We start from the raw sequence: 18,575 nt of genomic DNA, 5'->3' as shown, positions 1-18,575 counted from the left end.
TCATTATCCATATTGGAAGAGGGAATCTATCTTTGAAATTATTTATAACCTGCTTCATGATTAAGTCTACTATTTTTCTTTGGGGTAAATAAAATTAAGCATTCATGAACATAATTTTAAAATATATGTTATTTGCAGCAAAAACACTCACATATCAGATTATCAAAATGCTTCACACTTTAATCATAGCCATATTCATGAAGGTCCTATTACACACAGTAATGATAGCAAACACTTACCAAATGCTTACCGTACGTATCAGGCTTCACTCTAAACATTTTAAACTCATTTGATCCTCACAACTACTTTAACAGAAAGGTGCTATTCTCATTCTTGTTTTACAAATTTTAGAAAGGTCATTAACTTGCCCAACATCACATAGCTAATAAATGGTGTTGCCAGGATTCAAATACCAGCATTCTGACTCCAGAATCAGCATTTGGCTAAACTGTCACATTGTGTACTATTGTTCATAAAACAAATGTAGACTATTTCAAGTTTTTATGTTATGTAGTGTGAGAAAACTGTTACCTTGGAAGAGAAACTTTCTAAGCAACAGTATTACCAGTCAGGATAGGCTTGGCTAAACTGTGGAAATAAAATGGCACAATAACATTACATGTCCAAGGTGGGTCTGTACCTCAGGTTTTTTTTTTTTTTTTTTTTTTTTGGCAGAAGAGAGGACGTGGAAGTGGCACATCAACTCTTAAAAAATGCCTTAGCACAGAAGTCTCACATTTCACTTCCACTCATGTTTCATTGGATGAAAATAGTCAATTGGCCTCGCCTAACCACAAGGCTCTTGAGAAATGTGAGCAAAGAGTAGACAGATTAGAAAAAGGCAGTTGAGACCAAAGAAGAATAAAAAGGTTGTAAGGAAGCATTTAGCTGCTCTAAATGTATATGTCACAAACTCTTAGATTACAGGAATTTAGTAGACATGGTATGTCCAAACTTCAAGAAAACATTTGCCAACAGTGTCAAGTAGACTGATAGAGAGACAATGATTGGAAAGCATTGTAGTTAAAGAACAAGGATAGTCTTTGGGGAGGTCAGCTGGACACTTAACAGCCCCTTACAGGGGCCTTGGCCTGATCCTCCGCTCTTATGTCCAGAAACGCCAGATGGCTGGCACGTCTGAAAGTATAGTTCTCCCAAAGACAGACTAAGTATAATCCTACTGATAAGTGTAATGTTTAGATCAGATTACCAATATTATTAATTTGTAATGAGAATGATAAAGGTGGAGCAGTCTTCTTATTTCAACTGACATAAATTCTGCATGTGTGGAATAAATTTATAGGAAGTCAAAAAATATATGACAAAAGCAAAAAGAGTGAGCTAGATTATTTGAATTATAATTGGCTTGAAGCTAGGAGAACCCTTCGCTATGCCAGACTACAAAGGTAGGTCCATGTGTAAACACTGGTGAGAATGACATCTCGAACTCAGCCAAGCCTATTTTCACTTGATCTGCTTGTCACTTCAGCTAGCAAGCAGAGCAAAGGTCTTGTAGGCTGAAATGGATCAGCTGAATCTAACACGAGAGACCTATTGGTTGTATATTCCAGATCCTTTACCTGGGCTCCAGATTTCAACTACACAAAGGCAGAGCAGGGATATATGGAGATTATAAATGCTCGCTGGTATGTCTTTGCTCTTTTATATTTTCCAGGCTCTCTTGCATTTAAGTTTGCCATTCACTGGTTCTGATAGTGGAATGTGAGTGGAAGTGACATGTGTCACTTCTGAGATGAGGTGGTTAAAGATCAGGTGTGCCTTTCTTCATGTTCTCTTCCTCCTTTCTGCCAGCAGGATGATGCCAGGAGACTGCGAAGTGGCGAGATGGTGAAGCCACAAGTTTAAAGCAGCGGGATTGCTCAGTCACCTCTTTGAAGTGAGCAACCTAAATCTCATCAGACTGGGATGTGAGCAAGAATAAGTCTTGATTCTATCAAGCCATTAAGATCTTGAAGTTGTTTGTTTACTTCTGAAATACGTTTAGGGATTTTAGTTGGCAGTAAATTTACATGGATCAACTAGAAAGATGCTTTCTATCCTTGACTTCTCAGCAATATTTAACTGCAAGCCCCCTTTCCTAATAGAAACATCCAATTCCTTTTGCTTCTGTGGCCCAGCATCCTCCAGGTTTTCCTCCTATCCTGCTAGCTGCTCCTTTCTCTGCCTTTCTTTGTATCCTCTTCCAAAGGGCTATTAATTGTTGAGTTTCTTTTGGTTCAGTCTTCTGGCCTTTCCTCTTTTCATTTTTTTTTTCATATGATTTGGATTACCATCTATATGTGAGAAGACTTGGAAATTTATATCACTACCTTAAATGTTCTTCTGCACTCCACACACATAATCCAACTTCCTAATTGATATTTTCTCATGGACTTTTCAATGACTCGTCATACAAACCTGCACTCATAATTTATCTTTCCAAATCTGGCCCTCTTCAATGTTTCCCACCTCAGTGAATGGCACACCACCTATCCAGTCACATCAGACAGAAACCAAAAGTCCAGCAATCCTTCCTCAACCCTGTCCACTCTTCTCCCACCTTAGCTGATCCATTACCAAGTCTTATCAATTTCCCTCCTAAATATTTATCAAATGCATTCTCTGCCTGCTGGCTCCACCAACAATCCTGCCATTATCTCTTACCCAGGCTCCTGCAATAGCCTTTTTACTAATCTATGTGCATATGCTCTGGTGTCTCTTCAATCCTGATCCATTCTTCATAGTAATATTTAAAAATTAAAAACTTGTCTTTTTCCTATTTAAAGTTCCTCAATAGTTTTTCCATTTGTTGTGTTAGGCTAATGATAAAACATGATTTTGACGATCCTGCACATTCTGGCACCTTCTACCTCTCTGGCTCACCTCACCTCCTGCGGACTCCACGGTTCTTTGCTCCATTCATACTGGACTTCCTTCCATCCCTCAAACTTTCATCAGGTTTTCTCCTGTGACTCCCACTGCACATGTCCTGACACGCTTCTTTCTCTTCTTAACCTATCAAGTCTACCTTTCCTTCAGCTTCTGCTCAAGAAAAAAGCCATTTTGATCTCCTGATTAGTTCAAATCTTCCTATAACAGGTTTTCATAAGACTGTACACTTTTCATTAGGACTTGTCACGGGTGCAATTTTACATCTATTTGTGTGATTACTTAATACCTCTCAGTATCCTCCACTAAACAATAAGCTCTAAGCTCTAAAGAAGTAGGGACATGTTGTCTTTTGTTCGTTTTTATCTCCAGCTTCTAATACAGTGCCGGACATAGATGAGGCTCTCCCAGTAAGTATTTGCCAAAGGGAGAATGGTAGGAAGATGGGAAAGAAGGGAGGAAATGAAGTAGAAAGAAGATGAGTCCATATCTTCTCTATATTTGCCAATTTGCTCCTGGAGCATTGGATTAAGATCTGGGTGCCATATTTTGCGGTAAAAACGAGGTGGAATATATTCAGAAGAAAGGAATCAGAAAGATCAGGAGAGGCAAAGTTGGGATTGATGCATCAATTGGATGCTAATGGTAATTGGATGCTTTTTTCAATTTCTTCCAACCAAAAGATTCTATTTCAAAGAAACATATTATGTACAACTTCATGTTGTGAAATAATTTACATAATTCCTCTTTCACAAATTAAGGCATTTAAAAGGAAAACACTTTCAAGTTTGTAAATAATCTTCAAAATAGTTTACTGAGAAAAAATGCATGAAAAATTTCTGCAGTGTCTCTGGGCACTTATTTTGATTGACTGGTGCAGGCACTTTTAGCCCCCTTTTTCCTGCTTTCTATTTCTATTCTAATACAATGGAATTATCTTTTTGCAATAAATTTCATGAGTAGTCTACTGTGAAGATATATGTTCTAATCAAAGGAGATATAGCTTATAATGATTGTCAAAATCATTCTTTTATATTATGTAGAATTACTGCCTGATTACTTCTAAGTGTGATTTTTTGGCTTTTGATACTATTGTATATGTACATGAAATTTAGAGTTATGGATTAAAGAATATATAACCAGATTAGCTGCAAACTATGAACATTAATAAAAGAGACTAACAAAATTATAAAACTATCTACTATGGCTATTTATTGAAAATTACAAATTTCCTAAAAGTTGCTGATATTTGTAATGTATCATAAGCAATAGTTTTGACTTCCACAATTTTTTTCATTTGTGCTTCTCTTTTGTAAAAATACAAATTTTGTTTATTAATATCTTTCTTTAGACCAAAACAAATCATTCAGTGAAGGAGGAATTTATGTCAGTTTCTGGAAAAAGTATGAAGATTAATCCCTTCATTAGTCAAGGAGGAATTATAACTGATTTCTTCATTTTCTTCTGCATTACTTCAAGCACTTCTCTTTTATACTTCAGAAATCCATGATGCCAAATATATACTTCTCACAAATTATAAACCTTTGAATTACATCCCCGAGGAGTTTTCTGTTTGTTTGTTTCAACACCAATAAAAACAGAGAATTGAATTACATATTTCTGAATTAGGGAAGGATATTAATAATTTCAAAAGAAGGCATTGCATTCTGCAGCATTTAGTTAGCCACAGTGGAACAATGTTAAACTGGATCTGCCTCATTTGGTAACCAAGCGCTCAGACGGTGACCATCTTAAGGGAGCCAAGCTCTAGGGTAGAGGCTATTGGAGTCTTGTGGCCATGATGTTGGAAGGAGAGGAAGGCACCCACTCTGTTTAGGAAAGAGGCCTGGGTTGGAGCAACACTCACAAGGACATAGTCAAGGAACAATTCTTAGAAATCACATAGGATTGACCCCCAGCTCCAAACCCCAAGTAGGTAAAGGCCAAGGATAAGACAAATGGAAGAACTGAACCTTAGTTGCTGGTAAAATCTCATGGGATTGTCTTAGAACAGAATCCAGATAAACTCCACTGCTGAGGCAGACAAAAAGTTAGATGGAGCTAGCACCACAGAGTGGAGAACAAAATTGCTTCAAATGAACCCTAAATAAATGGAAGGAACTTACAGAGTCCTCAGATCACGTTGACAGTATGGTCATACGTGTATTCCGAAAGTTAATGATTTAAAAAAACACACACATACTTTGCCTCAGTTACATTCATGTATCTTATGAAAACATTCTGCAAAATAACGATAATAAAAAATTATTTGGCTAACTATGTCAGACTCTTCCCCATTTTTGCATATCTAGCCATTGGCAGCATCTATGCAGAACAGGGAATGAAAATTTCAGGTTGCTAAAAAACATTTCTAAAATCTCTTCTGAGAAATATTTTTTAAATGCACTTTGTCATCTTATCTGAATAAATACATTTATAAACATCGTTACCAGGTAGCAAGAGGTGATTCTGTCCAATGTTTGCAGAGATTTTATGGTTGGCAAATATGGTGTGAAATTTGCAAAGATATGGGCTATGAGTGTGTTTACATTGGATAAGTAAAAAAGCCCAGCTTACCCGGTGAGCTTTATTAATGTAGACAGTCAATTTGAATAACATAGGCCCCAAAGTTTGCTTTTTCTTATCAAAACTTTTAGGTCAAAACTATTGAGAGAATGTTTCATCTCACACCTCTCTTTCATTTTTATGGGAAGAGGTTTCAAATTTATGAAACACCAAATATTTACTACTTGACAAGATTAAAAGAAATTCCATTTGAAAATATTTGCTGTCAGCATACTCTATGATTTTTAAAAAATTTACTAATGAGGCTTTAAAAAAATAACCTTGGATCTCACAGACTTGAAGCAGTTATATTCTTTGCAGTAACTCTTGGGAAGTCGCACATGTAATTAAACACTGAGTCTAAATCTCTAATCACTTGGTTTTGACAACTTCTGTTTAGTGTGTTCTGCCAACAGCATATTAATTAGATGCAACCCAGTGGCTTCAGGTCATTTCAGGAAAGCAAACAGAGCTCCAGGGATTACATGCTAAAACTCAACTATCTTCTTGGCTATTTTGTAAAATAAAGAAAGTGGAGACCTACAGTAATTCTCATAAAGACCAGCTATATGGGGAAAAAGAAGAGGTTTTGGACACATGTATTACCAAGATTATATGTCTTTATTAATTGTTTACTTTGCCAGCTTAGACCTATTCAGAGTACTCTGCAGAGTAATCTGCTGAGTTCCAAAGGAAAACATAAAGGACTAAATAAACTTAAATCTTACGAAATAGTTTATATGGAGAGTACACTGCTAAATAATAGAAGCAAGTGTGGAAAACATTTGTGCACCACACCAAGGATTTGGACCTAAGTCACTTAGAGGGGAATTATCTTATCATCTGTCCTAGTCATATCAGTGTTTAGTTGAGAGTAGTTGTCCTCCCAAAAGATTGATAATAAAATAATATGTCTCATCTTTATTATTATAGTAATAAAAATCACTGGACAAAAATCAGTATTCATCTACAATGTTGACTTGAATCATAACATTATTAAAATCCTTACATATATCAAAATAAAGTCATACCAACAGGCATTATATAATTATAATATTGATTTAAAAATCACTAGGGAAAATGAATCTCTTTAGTATATTTTAGATTTTTGTTCTTAGAATTTTAGAGAAAAATGTTCCCTGACCTTTTAAATAATTTCCCTGTCAGAAACATTAATTTTCTTCTATATTCAGTGCTGGGCCAGGATGTGGACGCTTTTGCTTTTCCCAACATGTGGTATTGCCTTTGGAGTAAAATTTAAATGGGACCAAGGTATTTCTGCTCCTGGCCCTACAGCTCCTGGCTCCAGGTCTGCAGCCTCTGGGTTTTCCTCCGCACGTTTTGCAGTTCCTTGAAAAGAAGCTTCCCTTCAAAAGCATTATTAAGATAGACTTTACTGAATACCTTGAGGAGAGAAAAAGGAGATTTGCTTTGCAAACTCATAGAAAACAACATAAAAATTATATATATATAAAATATCTCCCAAGCTCCTTTCTCAGACACCCCCAACTCTTCTCTCTAATCATTCTGGCTAGTTTTCACTCTTCTTTCCTTTTGGATCTTCTCCTGGAAACTTCAAATCACTCCCCCATGTTTTGTGCAGAACCATTCAACTCTGCCCGTCTTCCATGCCAACATGGTATACTCAAATCCAGCATGTAGGGCTCAGAGGGACAAGTCCCACAAGCTTTGTAGGATGATTAATTAACCCATAGGGATCTCATCTTCCACACTAAGAAGTTTGTCCAAATGGTTTCTTTTTCTAAAAATATATGACGTTCTCCCTAGGAGAAATTTTGTAGAATAAAAAATTCTCCATTTCTTTTAATAATACTATCATTTTTCTGATTGAGCAATCCCAATATCCTTTAACTACACAGTAAGAAAGGACAAGGAATAGGATAATGCAGAAAGATATCCATCAGCTCTCTGGAGAATTTGCTCCTAAAATAAACTCCAGGCAATTATAATATCAAAGTATACATTGCCACATATGTTTTGGTCAATCTAAAAGACCTGATTCTAAATACATATTTTTGTTTGAGAATGACCTTTAATTACTCATCATCACTTCTCCACTACACCCCCTAAGAGTAAATCCAGTTTTTAGATTAAAAAGCCTTAGAAAGTTTTATATCTCATAAGTTTATATTAAGGGGATCTAAATTATTTAAAAGAGCAGATTCAGCCAATGAAAGAGCTTCTATTCAAAGATAAATGCTCTTTTCTTACAATATCAAAGAAATTTGGATTTGCAAATGTAGTTATTAAAGATGTCACTGTGTGTTTAAGAAGTAACTTGCAAAACTAAACAAGCATTGGCTTAGAAACCTAAGAAGGGCCTTGGTGAGGTGATGAGGAGTTGGGTAAGGGTGGTGTGGGGTGAGTGAAAATGACGCCCATTTGATTTTCTAGTTGTATGTTGCGATGGATGTTAACTTGACAAGAGAAAGGACTGGCTGCTCATAGTAACAGATCCAGGTCTGACTATACCTCCATTTCTAACCTGTAATGTTGGTGAGTTATGTAATCTTTCTAAGTTCCAACTTTCTAATCTGTAAAAAGGAAATAACAAATCCTGCCTCAGGGCATTACTGTGAGCATTAATTATGTGAGAGTTTTACACATGGAAAGACATCAAGACAGTGCCATTGGATTTTCACAGATGCAGAGTGATCAGGGTCTTACTGGTTTTTTTGGTGAGCCTCTTCTTCCTCCTAGTCTCAACCCAGTGTGTCTCTCTGTCAGTTCCTGAAATCATCTGTGCTCAGCACTGAGCAACCTTCTATGGAGATTACTTTGACCCAATATTTCTCAAAAATGTGCAGGGTTAGTTCTAGGGCCACCTTTTCCATAGGCACTAGGCACATTTACTCTTGTAGACCTCTGCCTCCAAAAAATATTAAAAATTATGTTTTGCAAATGTGTTGGTATAAAGATAAATGTAATTCAGGCTTGATTCATTTTTATATATTCATTATTCTATAACATTCACTTTTCTTTCTGATTTTTAAAAGAACTTAGCACTTTTTTGTGTGCCCCTAAAAGTATATTGGGCCCTAGGCAGGGTGCTTACTGTGCCTAATTCCTTTTTTTTAAAAAACAATTATTTACATTTTATTTTTTGAGACTGAATCTTGCTCTGTCACCAGGTTGGAGTGCAGTGGCGCGATCTCGGCTCACTGCAACCTCCGCCTCCTGGGTTCAAGCAATTCCCCTGCCTCAGCCTCCTGAGTAGCTGGGACTACAGGCAAGTGCCACCACACCCGACTAATTTTTTGTATTTTAGTCGAGACGGGGTTTCACCATGTTGGCCAGGACAGTCTAGATCTCCTGACCTGGTGATCTGCCTGCCTCTGCCTCCCAAAGAGCTGGGATTACAGGCGTGAGCCACCACTCCTGGCCACTCTGCCTAATTCCTGTCAGAGTCTCCAACTTTTCATTTGTAGTACTTTTTCTTAATATTTAAGAAAAATTCTCAATCCCCTCTCCTCTTTTGCTCTTCGTTGCACACATTAATTTTCTCTAATCTTTCTTCATAGATTCATTTCTTTTATCCTTTTATCATCTTGGTTTCCCTCTTTTGGATCCCTTTGGATTTTAGCCAAGGTATTGATGTTTCTTTTTGGTAAGCAGAAAATTATACATGATACCCTGGGCCACCTGATGGAGGCTATAGTGAATAAAATGATTTGTTTCCTCTTAGACATGTGAAGCTCTACTTTTTGAACTTTTCTAAAGGCATTTGTGCTTTTTAATTTTTATTTGTTTTTAGTAGCTATTAGGGCATATTTAATTTCTTCTGAACTCTTACCCCCAGATTTTACTGCTCTCCAAATGTCATTGTTTCATTTGTTCCTTTTTGACTTCATACACGAAATATTCCCAAACCAATAATAAATCAAACATTTAGCCAAGGAGATTGAACACACCATCACCTGTCTCCAAAGTGTAACTGTTAAAAGAAAGGAACAACCCGAGGGACCCAGATTTTAAGAGGGCTTACAACAGAGTGGCTCTCGAAATATGACACAATTCGCCTTTCAGTGGTACTTGGTGATCACTTACTAAAAACGTTCACTTCACATTGATCTAGAAGTCATTTATACTAGTTTTCACTCATTTACTAGTTTATATTTTATTTGATTCCCAGTTTTAAAAATGTAGGTGTGTAGAAAAAAAAAATACATGGTTTATCTCCCTGCCACCCCAGTTTTACTAATGAGCATTGGATTCAAGTTCTTAAAAAACTAACTTTTTATTTATACTCTGCCTTATTTCACAGAAAAGACTTGAGGAGGTCTATAAAGATGCATACATTTTGGTAATATAAAATACATTTAAATAAATTGGGGGAAAATCAAAGAGAACATAGGGAAATAAGTTGGAAACAGATATGATGATGTATGCCATCCGTGCACACACTCTTGCTGGAAGCAGGTCATAATTGGACTCCAAGCTGAGTTTTTGAATTCTAAGTAAGCCAAACAATGTAGACCTCATTTTTTCCACCTAAAAACTGGTGAGAAAAAATGTTTACCAGATACTTACTTAGGATAAATAGAAATAATATCAAATAATTTTTAAATGGGTATGACTCCTTTAAAGGAAAGACAAAGGCTTATATTGTAAGACTCCCGCTGCTTTCTACCGCCCCTCTGTCCCCCGCCCACCACCACCAACCTTCCCATCCTCAAGATCTAATTTCTCAGTAACAGAAGGAAGTGTCAATTATATACAGAAATTCTCATCTGCTTTTAAAAAATTATTAGGGCCATCAAGTTGTGCACTGCCAAACTCTAGGGAGTACTATTCACAGACTACATGCTAGAAATTTTAAAAATTAGGAAACACAACATAAAAATTGAAAAAAACTCTTATAAAGAATATAAGAAGAGCATAAACTGTATCTTAATTATACAGAGATAACACCTGTTAACACTTTGTTTCCTTCCAGTTTTATTTTTATAGGACAAATTCCTAAAAGAGAATTTCTTGTGTCAAAAGATATGAGATGTTGAAAACTCCTGAGACATTTTGCCCAATTACCCTCTGATCCGTAGTGTATACGAATGGCTATTTCAGTACACCTTTGTTATTTTATGGCCTCATTTCCTCATTTATTACATGAAGATAATATTACCTTATATTAATGATATTAATATACCACCTCGGGTTCCTCATTCATACAACGAAGATAATAATACCTAGCTATAACCTTATTTCCTCACAGGATTGTTACAAGTGTTAAATAAGTTAGTAGTATATAAAGTACTTAAGGCAATGTCATACACAGTTTTGCTATTATTATTTGCAAATATGGTAAGTAAAAGCAGTTTATTTTATTTTGTTTTTAGTTATTAAGAATATGGAATGTATTTTTATATATTTATTAAACATTTTTATTTCTTCTTTCATGAATTGTCTATTCACATCTTTAGCACAACTTCCCAATGAGTGTTTGGTTATTATTTATGTACTCTTTATATACTAAGGATATTAACCCTGTGTCTGGCATAAATGTCTTAAATATTTCCCTCAGTTCTTTGTCATTTAATTTTGGGTTTTTTTTTTTTTTTTTACATACAGACATTTAAGTTTGTTATTAAATCAAATAACTAACCTGTACGTACAGGGTTTTTTCTTTTTTCTTTTTATATTTAGGAAGTGTATTATTTTTCTGTGGCTGATATAACATATTACCACAAACTGGGTGACTTAAAATAACAGAAATTTATCTCTCATGCTTCTTAAAGCTAGAAGTCCAAAATCAAGATCTTGGTAGGGTTGGTTCCTTCTGGGGGCTGTGAGAGAGAAACTTTTCCATGCTTCTCTCCTAGCGTTTGGTGCTGTCGGCCATCCTTGACATTCCTTGGCTTGTAAATTCATCACTCCAGTTTCTGCCTACACTTTTACACGGTCTTCTCCCCTGTATATCTGCAACTCTGTGTCCAAATTTCCCTCTTCTTATAAGGACACCAGTCATATTGGAGTTAGGACACATATCTATCCAATATAACCTCATCTTAATCTCTGCAGATGTAATCTGCCGAGACCAAATGATGTCGCATTCACAAGTACAGGTAGACATAAATTTTTAGAAATAATATCAAATTATTCAACCCAGTATAGGAAGTAATTTTATATTCCAAAACCACGACAGTATTCAGCTATATGTTCTTTTATATATGTGTTTATTTATTTTTACATTAAATTCTTTAATGTATCTGGATCTCCAATGTTTTCTGATATAATTAGTAATTAATTAATTAGACTGAAGTACATTACCTTGAAATTTAAGAGTCTTCCCATTTCTTTCAAGCAGTAAGGTAAAGGTAAAATACCAAATGTACCAGTTAAGCCAAACCTTAGAAGTTTCATACACAGAGAAAAAATAAGAAAATATTTTAAAAGGGCAATTTGATGACCTAGAACTTGCCTAATATTACCTGTTGCAAAATAGGTACTCATTATTTTGGAAATCTTCATATTTACTAGATAATTCTCATGAATTTACTGATATAATTCCAAGGATTTATATCATTTTATACAGATGAAATTATGCCCTAATTTATCAGGTGCTGCTCAGCTAAACAGAATATATTTGTATCACAGAAAGCCCTGCAGCATTTTTTTTTTTTTTTTTTTTTGGTCCTTGATTACCCCATCTATTTGCTTTCATGTCACATTTTCTCCGAGATCTAGCTTTCAGATGTATGAACGCTCCACCCGGTGCTTTGACTTTATTCATTTCCATATTTATCCCTCCTCATCCTGGAGTGGTTGTACTGACAGGACCCTGTTTGTTCGCCATATACTTTTCCAATAGTCACATTTGATTCTTTAGTGATTATCAATTATATTAGCTTTCAACAAGTTTCCTTCTTGGGTTGCCTTGCTGTCTATGTAATGTTACAGTCTGCAATGCCTTGTGCTTTGATTTTCCACAATAGTAAAGAACACATATATTTTGGCCACTAAGACTATGATCCTCTCTATCCTGCCTGAAATATCTATGCATAGACTGATATGCTAATTTATCCCATAACACTTATCTCTTTTCTGGAGATCTCTGTACTTCTACTAAAGATTTTAGGTGGCCCTATATACCACTAAAAACTACTGCACTGAAGGCATTTTATCTACTGCAATATTTTCTGTGTTGTGTAAATGCCACTTAATGTAAAGTTTAAGCTGTTCTTTAAATTGATATGTACATCTTATATTAATCCACCCAAAAGTGAAGTTGGAAAAATTGTTTTCAATCAGTTGCTAAAGATGCAGGAATAAAAATATTCCTTCTGGATATGAACTTCTGGGTGCTGGGAGGAAATAAAACAAATCAATAGACTAATACTAAATCAAGGAAATATCAAAACAATGCAATAAAAATTATTTTTTGGCAGAATGAATCACCATATCTATAGCTTGTATCTCATATACAGCTCAGTTTAGAATGTAAGTGGCTAACCAACATCAGGACACATGGTCATTAGAACTCATTGGGTGTTATTTTATAGATGAATATATATAAATATTGTTATCATTGAACACAAAGTATACACAAGCATGCTAGGCCCCATACTATTTTGTGTCTGCAAGGCCACCGCAAAATTGTCCCAGATGGAAATGTTATCATGAACTCTCTGGGCTTCCCTTAGTTTTTCTACATAATTGTTATCATCAAATAGTCCTAAGATCTACTGGGGGTGTTTCCTTTGAAACATACTTTTATTGGACCACAACTATAGTTGCTAATAGAGAACTTTGCTTCTGTGTGAGTCAAGAGGTCCTAACTAGAATATTTAGCCAAGAGTTGTTAACAGATGTTAACAGGTTTCTGACCTGCAATCATTGCAATGAAACCCTGGCTACTATCATGAGCCATCTTTTTTATTCATCTGACAAATAATTATGGGGCACCTACTATGCATCAAATCCAATTCTAGGCATCAGTAAACAAAATAGAAAATGATTTTCTGTTCATATGGAATTTACTGTACAGTACATCCTTTTCAACCCAAACTGTAAACTCCACAGCTTCCTAAGACTAATGTTCCAAAAGGGATGTTAAGAATAGCAGAAAGACCGGGTACGGTGGCTCACGCCTGTAATCCCAGCACTTTGGGAGGCCGAGGGGGGCTGGTAACATGAGGTCAAGAGTTCAAGACCAGCCTGGCCAACATGGTGAAACCTCATCTCTACTAAAAACACACACAAAAATTACCTGGGCGTGGTGGCACATGCCTGTAGTCCCAGCTACTCTGGGAGGCTGAGGCAGGAGAATCGCTTGAACCCAGGAGGCGAAGGTTGCATTGAGCCAAGATTGTGCCACTGCACTCCAGTCTGGGTGACAGAGGGAGACTCCATCTCAAAAACAAACAAACAAACAAACAAAACAAAAAGAAGAATAGCAGAAATAAACTAACTTTATTGAGATCCTGTAAGAATGACATTTTTTCATAAACTGGAATAGATATGAATTCTCAATTGAGAAATGTAATAGGGTCTATATTAATACTATAATAACAGTGGGAAAAAACTATTATAAGGTAGGGTGTTACTGCCACTGGGATGAAATGAATGCGAGGGCCATTTGGATTCTCTTTACTAGCTGTTAAGTCTAGTTCATTAATAGCAGAGCTTAAAAGCAGCCGTGCATGGCACAAATTAGGCAGCTTTGGACTGTGCTTTCTTGAAGTTCCAGACTAAAGGTAAGAACAGTACCAAACCAAATACTGGGTTCATTCGGTTCTTTCAACTTTTTGTTCAGCAGTGGAATGCTAAATGACAGGAGAATGCATCTTCATAAACAATAATGATTTGTGTCTGATGTCAGCTGCAAAGCTGTCTAGAAACAAACCACAGCCTTGCTCAACTGAGCAGCTGCCATTTCCCTGGCCCTGCTTTTATTGTTGCAGAGCTGGGAAACACAAACAATGGTCCTGCACCTGCTGCCAGGCCTGCCAGAGTGATGATGGTGCCGTCATTCAGGCCAAGAGGAAAGGACCATAAAAACAGACACATGCCCTCACAAGCTCAGCTGCTCCCCTCCCTGGTGCTGCCATCCTGCCAAACCTATGGCCAGTCCAGGTTGCCGCACAACTGTGCAGACCATTGCAGGAGACAGACAGATTCTCTGGGGAGGCACAAGTAAATTTGGTCAGGTTGGACTCAGCTTCATTAACTTCTTGTGGGAGAAAAAGTGTAGCCTGAGTGTTAAGAGAAAAAGTGTAGCCTGAGTGTTAAGTGCATGTGGGACCCCCTAATGCACCTGACTGTTCTCTTTGTCTTCTTCTTATATTTTTATCTGTCAATTCCCTTCATCAACACAATGGTGATGAGATATAGCCTGTTTGCCATACCCAGAAAAGAGAGATAAGAGTCCTTTATGATAGCTTATATCTTCTCTTTGACTTTCTCCTCCTGGATGATTTAGGCTTTCACCACTACTTCTCTTGGGATGACTCTCCCAAACCATCAGTTCAATATGGAATCCTGGAACTTTAGTGCTAAAAGTTGCCACTGAAATTGTCCTGTCTAACTTCCAAATGTTAAAGTTAAGAAAACTGAAGCTCTGAAATGGCAAACGACTTTCCAAGATTGTACAAAGAAGGGGCTAATAAAATCAGATTAGAACCTGCCTCGACTCCCAACCTAGTGCTCCTTCCACCACTCCATATCCTCTCTAATGCCTCCTACAACATCTTGCCCTCTCCCCTTACTTTTATTTCTACAGTCGATTTTGTATTCCAAGTAGTTGTTGAGTTTCACACAGCTTTGTAATAGCTTCCTGGCTCATATCCCACCTGCATGCACAAATCTCTTCTAAGATAACCACTGCAGATTACATGTTAAAAATGTATTTAAAAGTGCTTTTTGTGGTTATTTTAACTAAGGCTTCTTGTTGCCTCAAATGAGGTCAAAGTAGGTCCAACCCACTTTGCCTGCCTATCTCCAAAAGGCTACTATGTCTTTCTTACGCTCTAGCCTAAACTGATAGTTCCCTGTTCTTGGAATACTGCCCATATTTTTCCACTTACTGCTTCTTCCACTTGGAATGGCCATCCAAAATCTCTGCCTGTCAATGTGAGCCCCAGCCTTTAAGACTCAGATGAGACGTCACCTCTTCCATGAAGCCATTACTTAGGCCCCAAACTCTTCCTTCTGTATTTTCCCATGATGTGTAATTCCTCTTTTATATACCATGTGAAAGTGTAGCTATTAGTGTATACATTTTATCCTTTCAAGTAGATTTAAAATTTTCCTATGCCTGAGATTCTGTCCCATACAGTCTTCTACCCTGCACCACCTCCCAACAGTATCTAACATAGTGCCTTGAATATAATCGATGTTCAGTGATATTAATTGAATGTTATACTATTTGATCAAGGTCTGACAACAAAATTTTTACTCTAGCTTAGAAAGTTCATTTTGGAGCCGAGCACGGTGGCTCACACCTGTAATCCCAGCACTTTGGGAGGCCAAGGCGGGCAGATCACAAGGTCAGGAGATCGAGACCATCCTGGCTAACAAGATGAAACCCCGTCTCTACTAAAAATATAAAAAGTTAGCCAGGTGTGGTGGCGGGCGCCTGTAGTCCAGCTACTCGGGAGGCTGAGGCAGGAGAATGGCATGAACCTGGGAGGCAGAGCTTGCAGTGAGCTGAGATCCCGCCACTGCACTCCAGCCTGGGCAACAAAGTGAGACTCTGTCTCAGAAAAAAAAAAAAAAAAAAGGAAAAGAAAAAAAGGAAAGTTCATTTTGACTTTTCAAACTGTATCTATTGCATCATGGCATCTTGGAATTAGAAACCAAAGACCAAGAAAGATATTTAAAATTATACTAAAACATACATAACAGAATATCTACCTTTTTTTTCTGTCCCTTGTACTTTATTGGTCAACTCTAGGCCTGTGTGCAGCTGGGTGGGTTTGTAGGAGGGCATCACTATTCACCAGCTCCCAGGTGGAGGCATGAGAAGGCCTTGGTCTAGCCTTCCAGGGTCCCAGACTGTGGACTTTGGAGGGGCAGGTCTGGCCTTTCCTGGGTCAGCACAGGGCACCCAGGTGGCGGCACTGGTGGGTAGCCAGCACAGGCACCTAGGTAAGGGCACAAGCTCACTATCCCTCAGCCAGCCTAATTGTGTTCGGATAAATATTCCTTGCTGTCACCCACGTTGGGCTTAATGTGTCACTGCCAGGCTTCCAGCCAGTGGGACAAACTTCCGCATGCTCTTCTGTGTACTGGAAGGCCTGGACCAGCTGCAGAGCCTCATCCACAGAGCGTCCCACAGGCAAATCATTAACAGTGATCTGGGAAGGACACCCTTGCCATCATTGATAAAGCGGCCCCTGTAGGCAATGCCCGCATCTGTTTTCGGCATGGCGTAATCCTCAGACAAGCCTCTGGTCACCTCAGCAAGCAGGGGGATGTTCAGGGGGCCCAAGTCTCCCTCTCTCTGGCGGTTGTTGATCCAAGCCAGGTGGGTGAACTGAGAGTCCACTGAGATGCCCAGCACTTCGCAGCCCAGCTCGCGGAAGTCCTCGGCATGGTTGCTGAACGCGATGATCTCCGCAGGGCACACAAAAGTGAAGTGCAGAAGGTAGAAAAAGAGGACCATGTACTTCTCTTTGTAGTCCTACAGCTTCACTTCTTTGAAAGCGCCATCCATCCACCACGGCGGTGGCCTTGAAGTCAGGGGTGGGCTATCCCATGAGCGCGATTACGGAGGCCATGACTGAAAGCTGCGTGGGCTAAGGCTGGACTCACGGGCAACCAGACGCGTGGACTCACGTTCTCAGGACCAAAATTGACCATCTTAACCATCATTAACCGTAAAGTTTAGTGGTATTAAGTACATTTATATTGTTATGTAATTATCACTACTATCCATCTTCAGAACTTTTTTCATTCTGCAAAACTGAAACTCTATACCCATTAAACAATAACTCCCCATTCCTCTTTCCTCCCAGCCCCTGGGAACCAAGTGAAATCACACAGTATTTGTCTTTTTGTGCTGGCTTATTTCACTTAGCATAATGACTTCAAGGTTCATTAATATTGTAACATGTGTCAGAATTTCCTTCTTTTTAAAGGCTGAATAGTGATTATATAGAGAAAATATTTTGTATATATATTATATATGTAATATTCCATCTCTCTGTCTCTCTCTCACACACACACACACACACATATCACGTTTTAGTTATCCATTTATCCATAAGTAGACACTTGCCTTGCTTCCATTTTTGGCTATTGTAAATAATGTCACTGTGAATATGGGTGTACAAATCTCTCTTGGAGATCCTGCTTTTAATTCTTTGGGGTATACACACAAAAGTGGAATGGATCATATGGTAATTGTATTTTTAATTTTTTAAAGGGATCTCCATGCTGTTTTCTACAATTCTACATTAAAAAGTTGGATTCTAGGCTGGGCATGGTGGCTTATGTCTGTAATCCCAGCACTTTGAGAAGCCGAGATGGGTGGATCACGAGGTCACGAGTTCAAGACCAGCCTGGCCAAGATGGTGAAACCCTTGTCTCTACTAAAAATACAAAAATATTAGCTGGGCGTTGTGGCGCACGCCTGTAATCCCAGCTACTCAGGAGGCTGGGGCAGAGAATTGCTTGAACCTGTGAGGCAGAGGTTGCAGTGAGCCAAGATTGCACCACTGTACTCTAGCCTGGGTGACAGAGTCAGACTCCGTCTCGGAAAAAAAAAAAAAAAAAAAGTTGGATTCTTTTAAAAAATCTTCCAAAAGTCTAACATGTAAGAGAATATCTGAAGTAAGAAATAACAGAAACTACAGCACAGCACTGCTATCTATCCAAGCTGCTTTAGTCAGATGAATCACAGCTGGTGTTCAGAAGCCAGTTCAGTGTAAAAAATATGACACACAGCCTGTGGTTCCTGAGCCTGACTGTGCATGAGAATCTTCACACCAGATAGTTGAAGCTAGAACCTCTGGGAACTTGGAATCACATAGAGCTCCTCCAACAGTTATAGTCCTTGTCTGGCCATATGTGAGGAGTCTTTTCATGGATTATGAGTATGTCCACAAACTTGGACTGATAGTATTGGTGCAATTAATATTTACTTAAAAATATCTAGTTGT

General features: G+C 37.8%; 1 pseudogene; it reads right to left on the bottom strand.

Annotated features, from left to right (window-relative positions):
- Window positions 1-16,593: 16,593 nt before the first annotated feature.
- LOC100433150 (peroxiredoxin-2-like) lies at window positions 16,594-17,192 on the bottom strand (annotated as a pseudogene).
- Between the last annotated feature and the right edge of the window lie 1,383 nt (window positions 17,193-18,575).

Source organism: Pongo abelii, chromosome 5, assembly GCF_028885655.2.
Source record: "Pongo abelii isolate AG06213 chromosome 5, NHGRI_mPonAbe1-v2.0_pri, whole genome shotgun sequence".
Lineage (NCBI taxonomy): Eukaryota > Metazoa > Chordata > Mammalia > Primates > Hominidae > Pongo > Pongo abelii.
The sequence above is the reverse complement of the archived record's forward strand: the minus strand, read 5'-3'. Positions and strand labels throughout refer to the sequence as shown.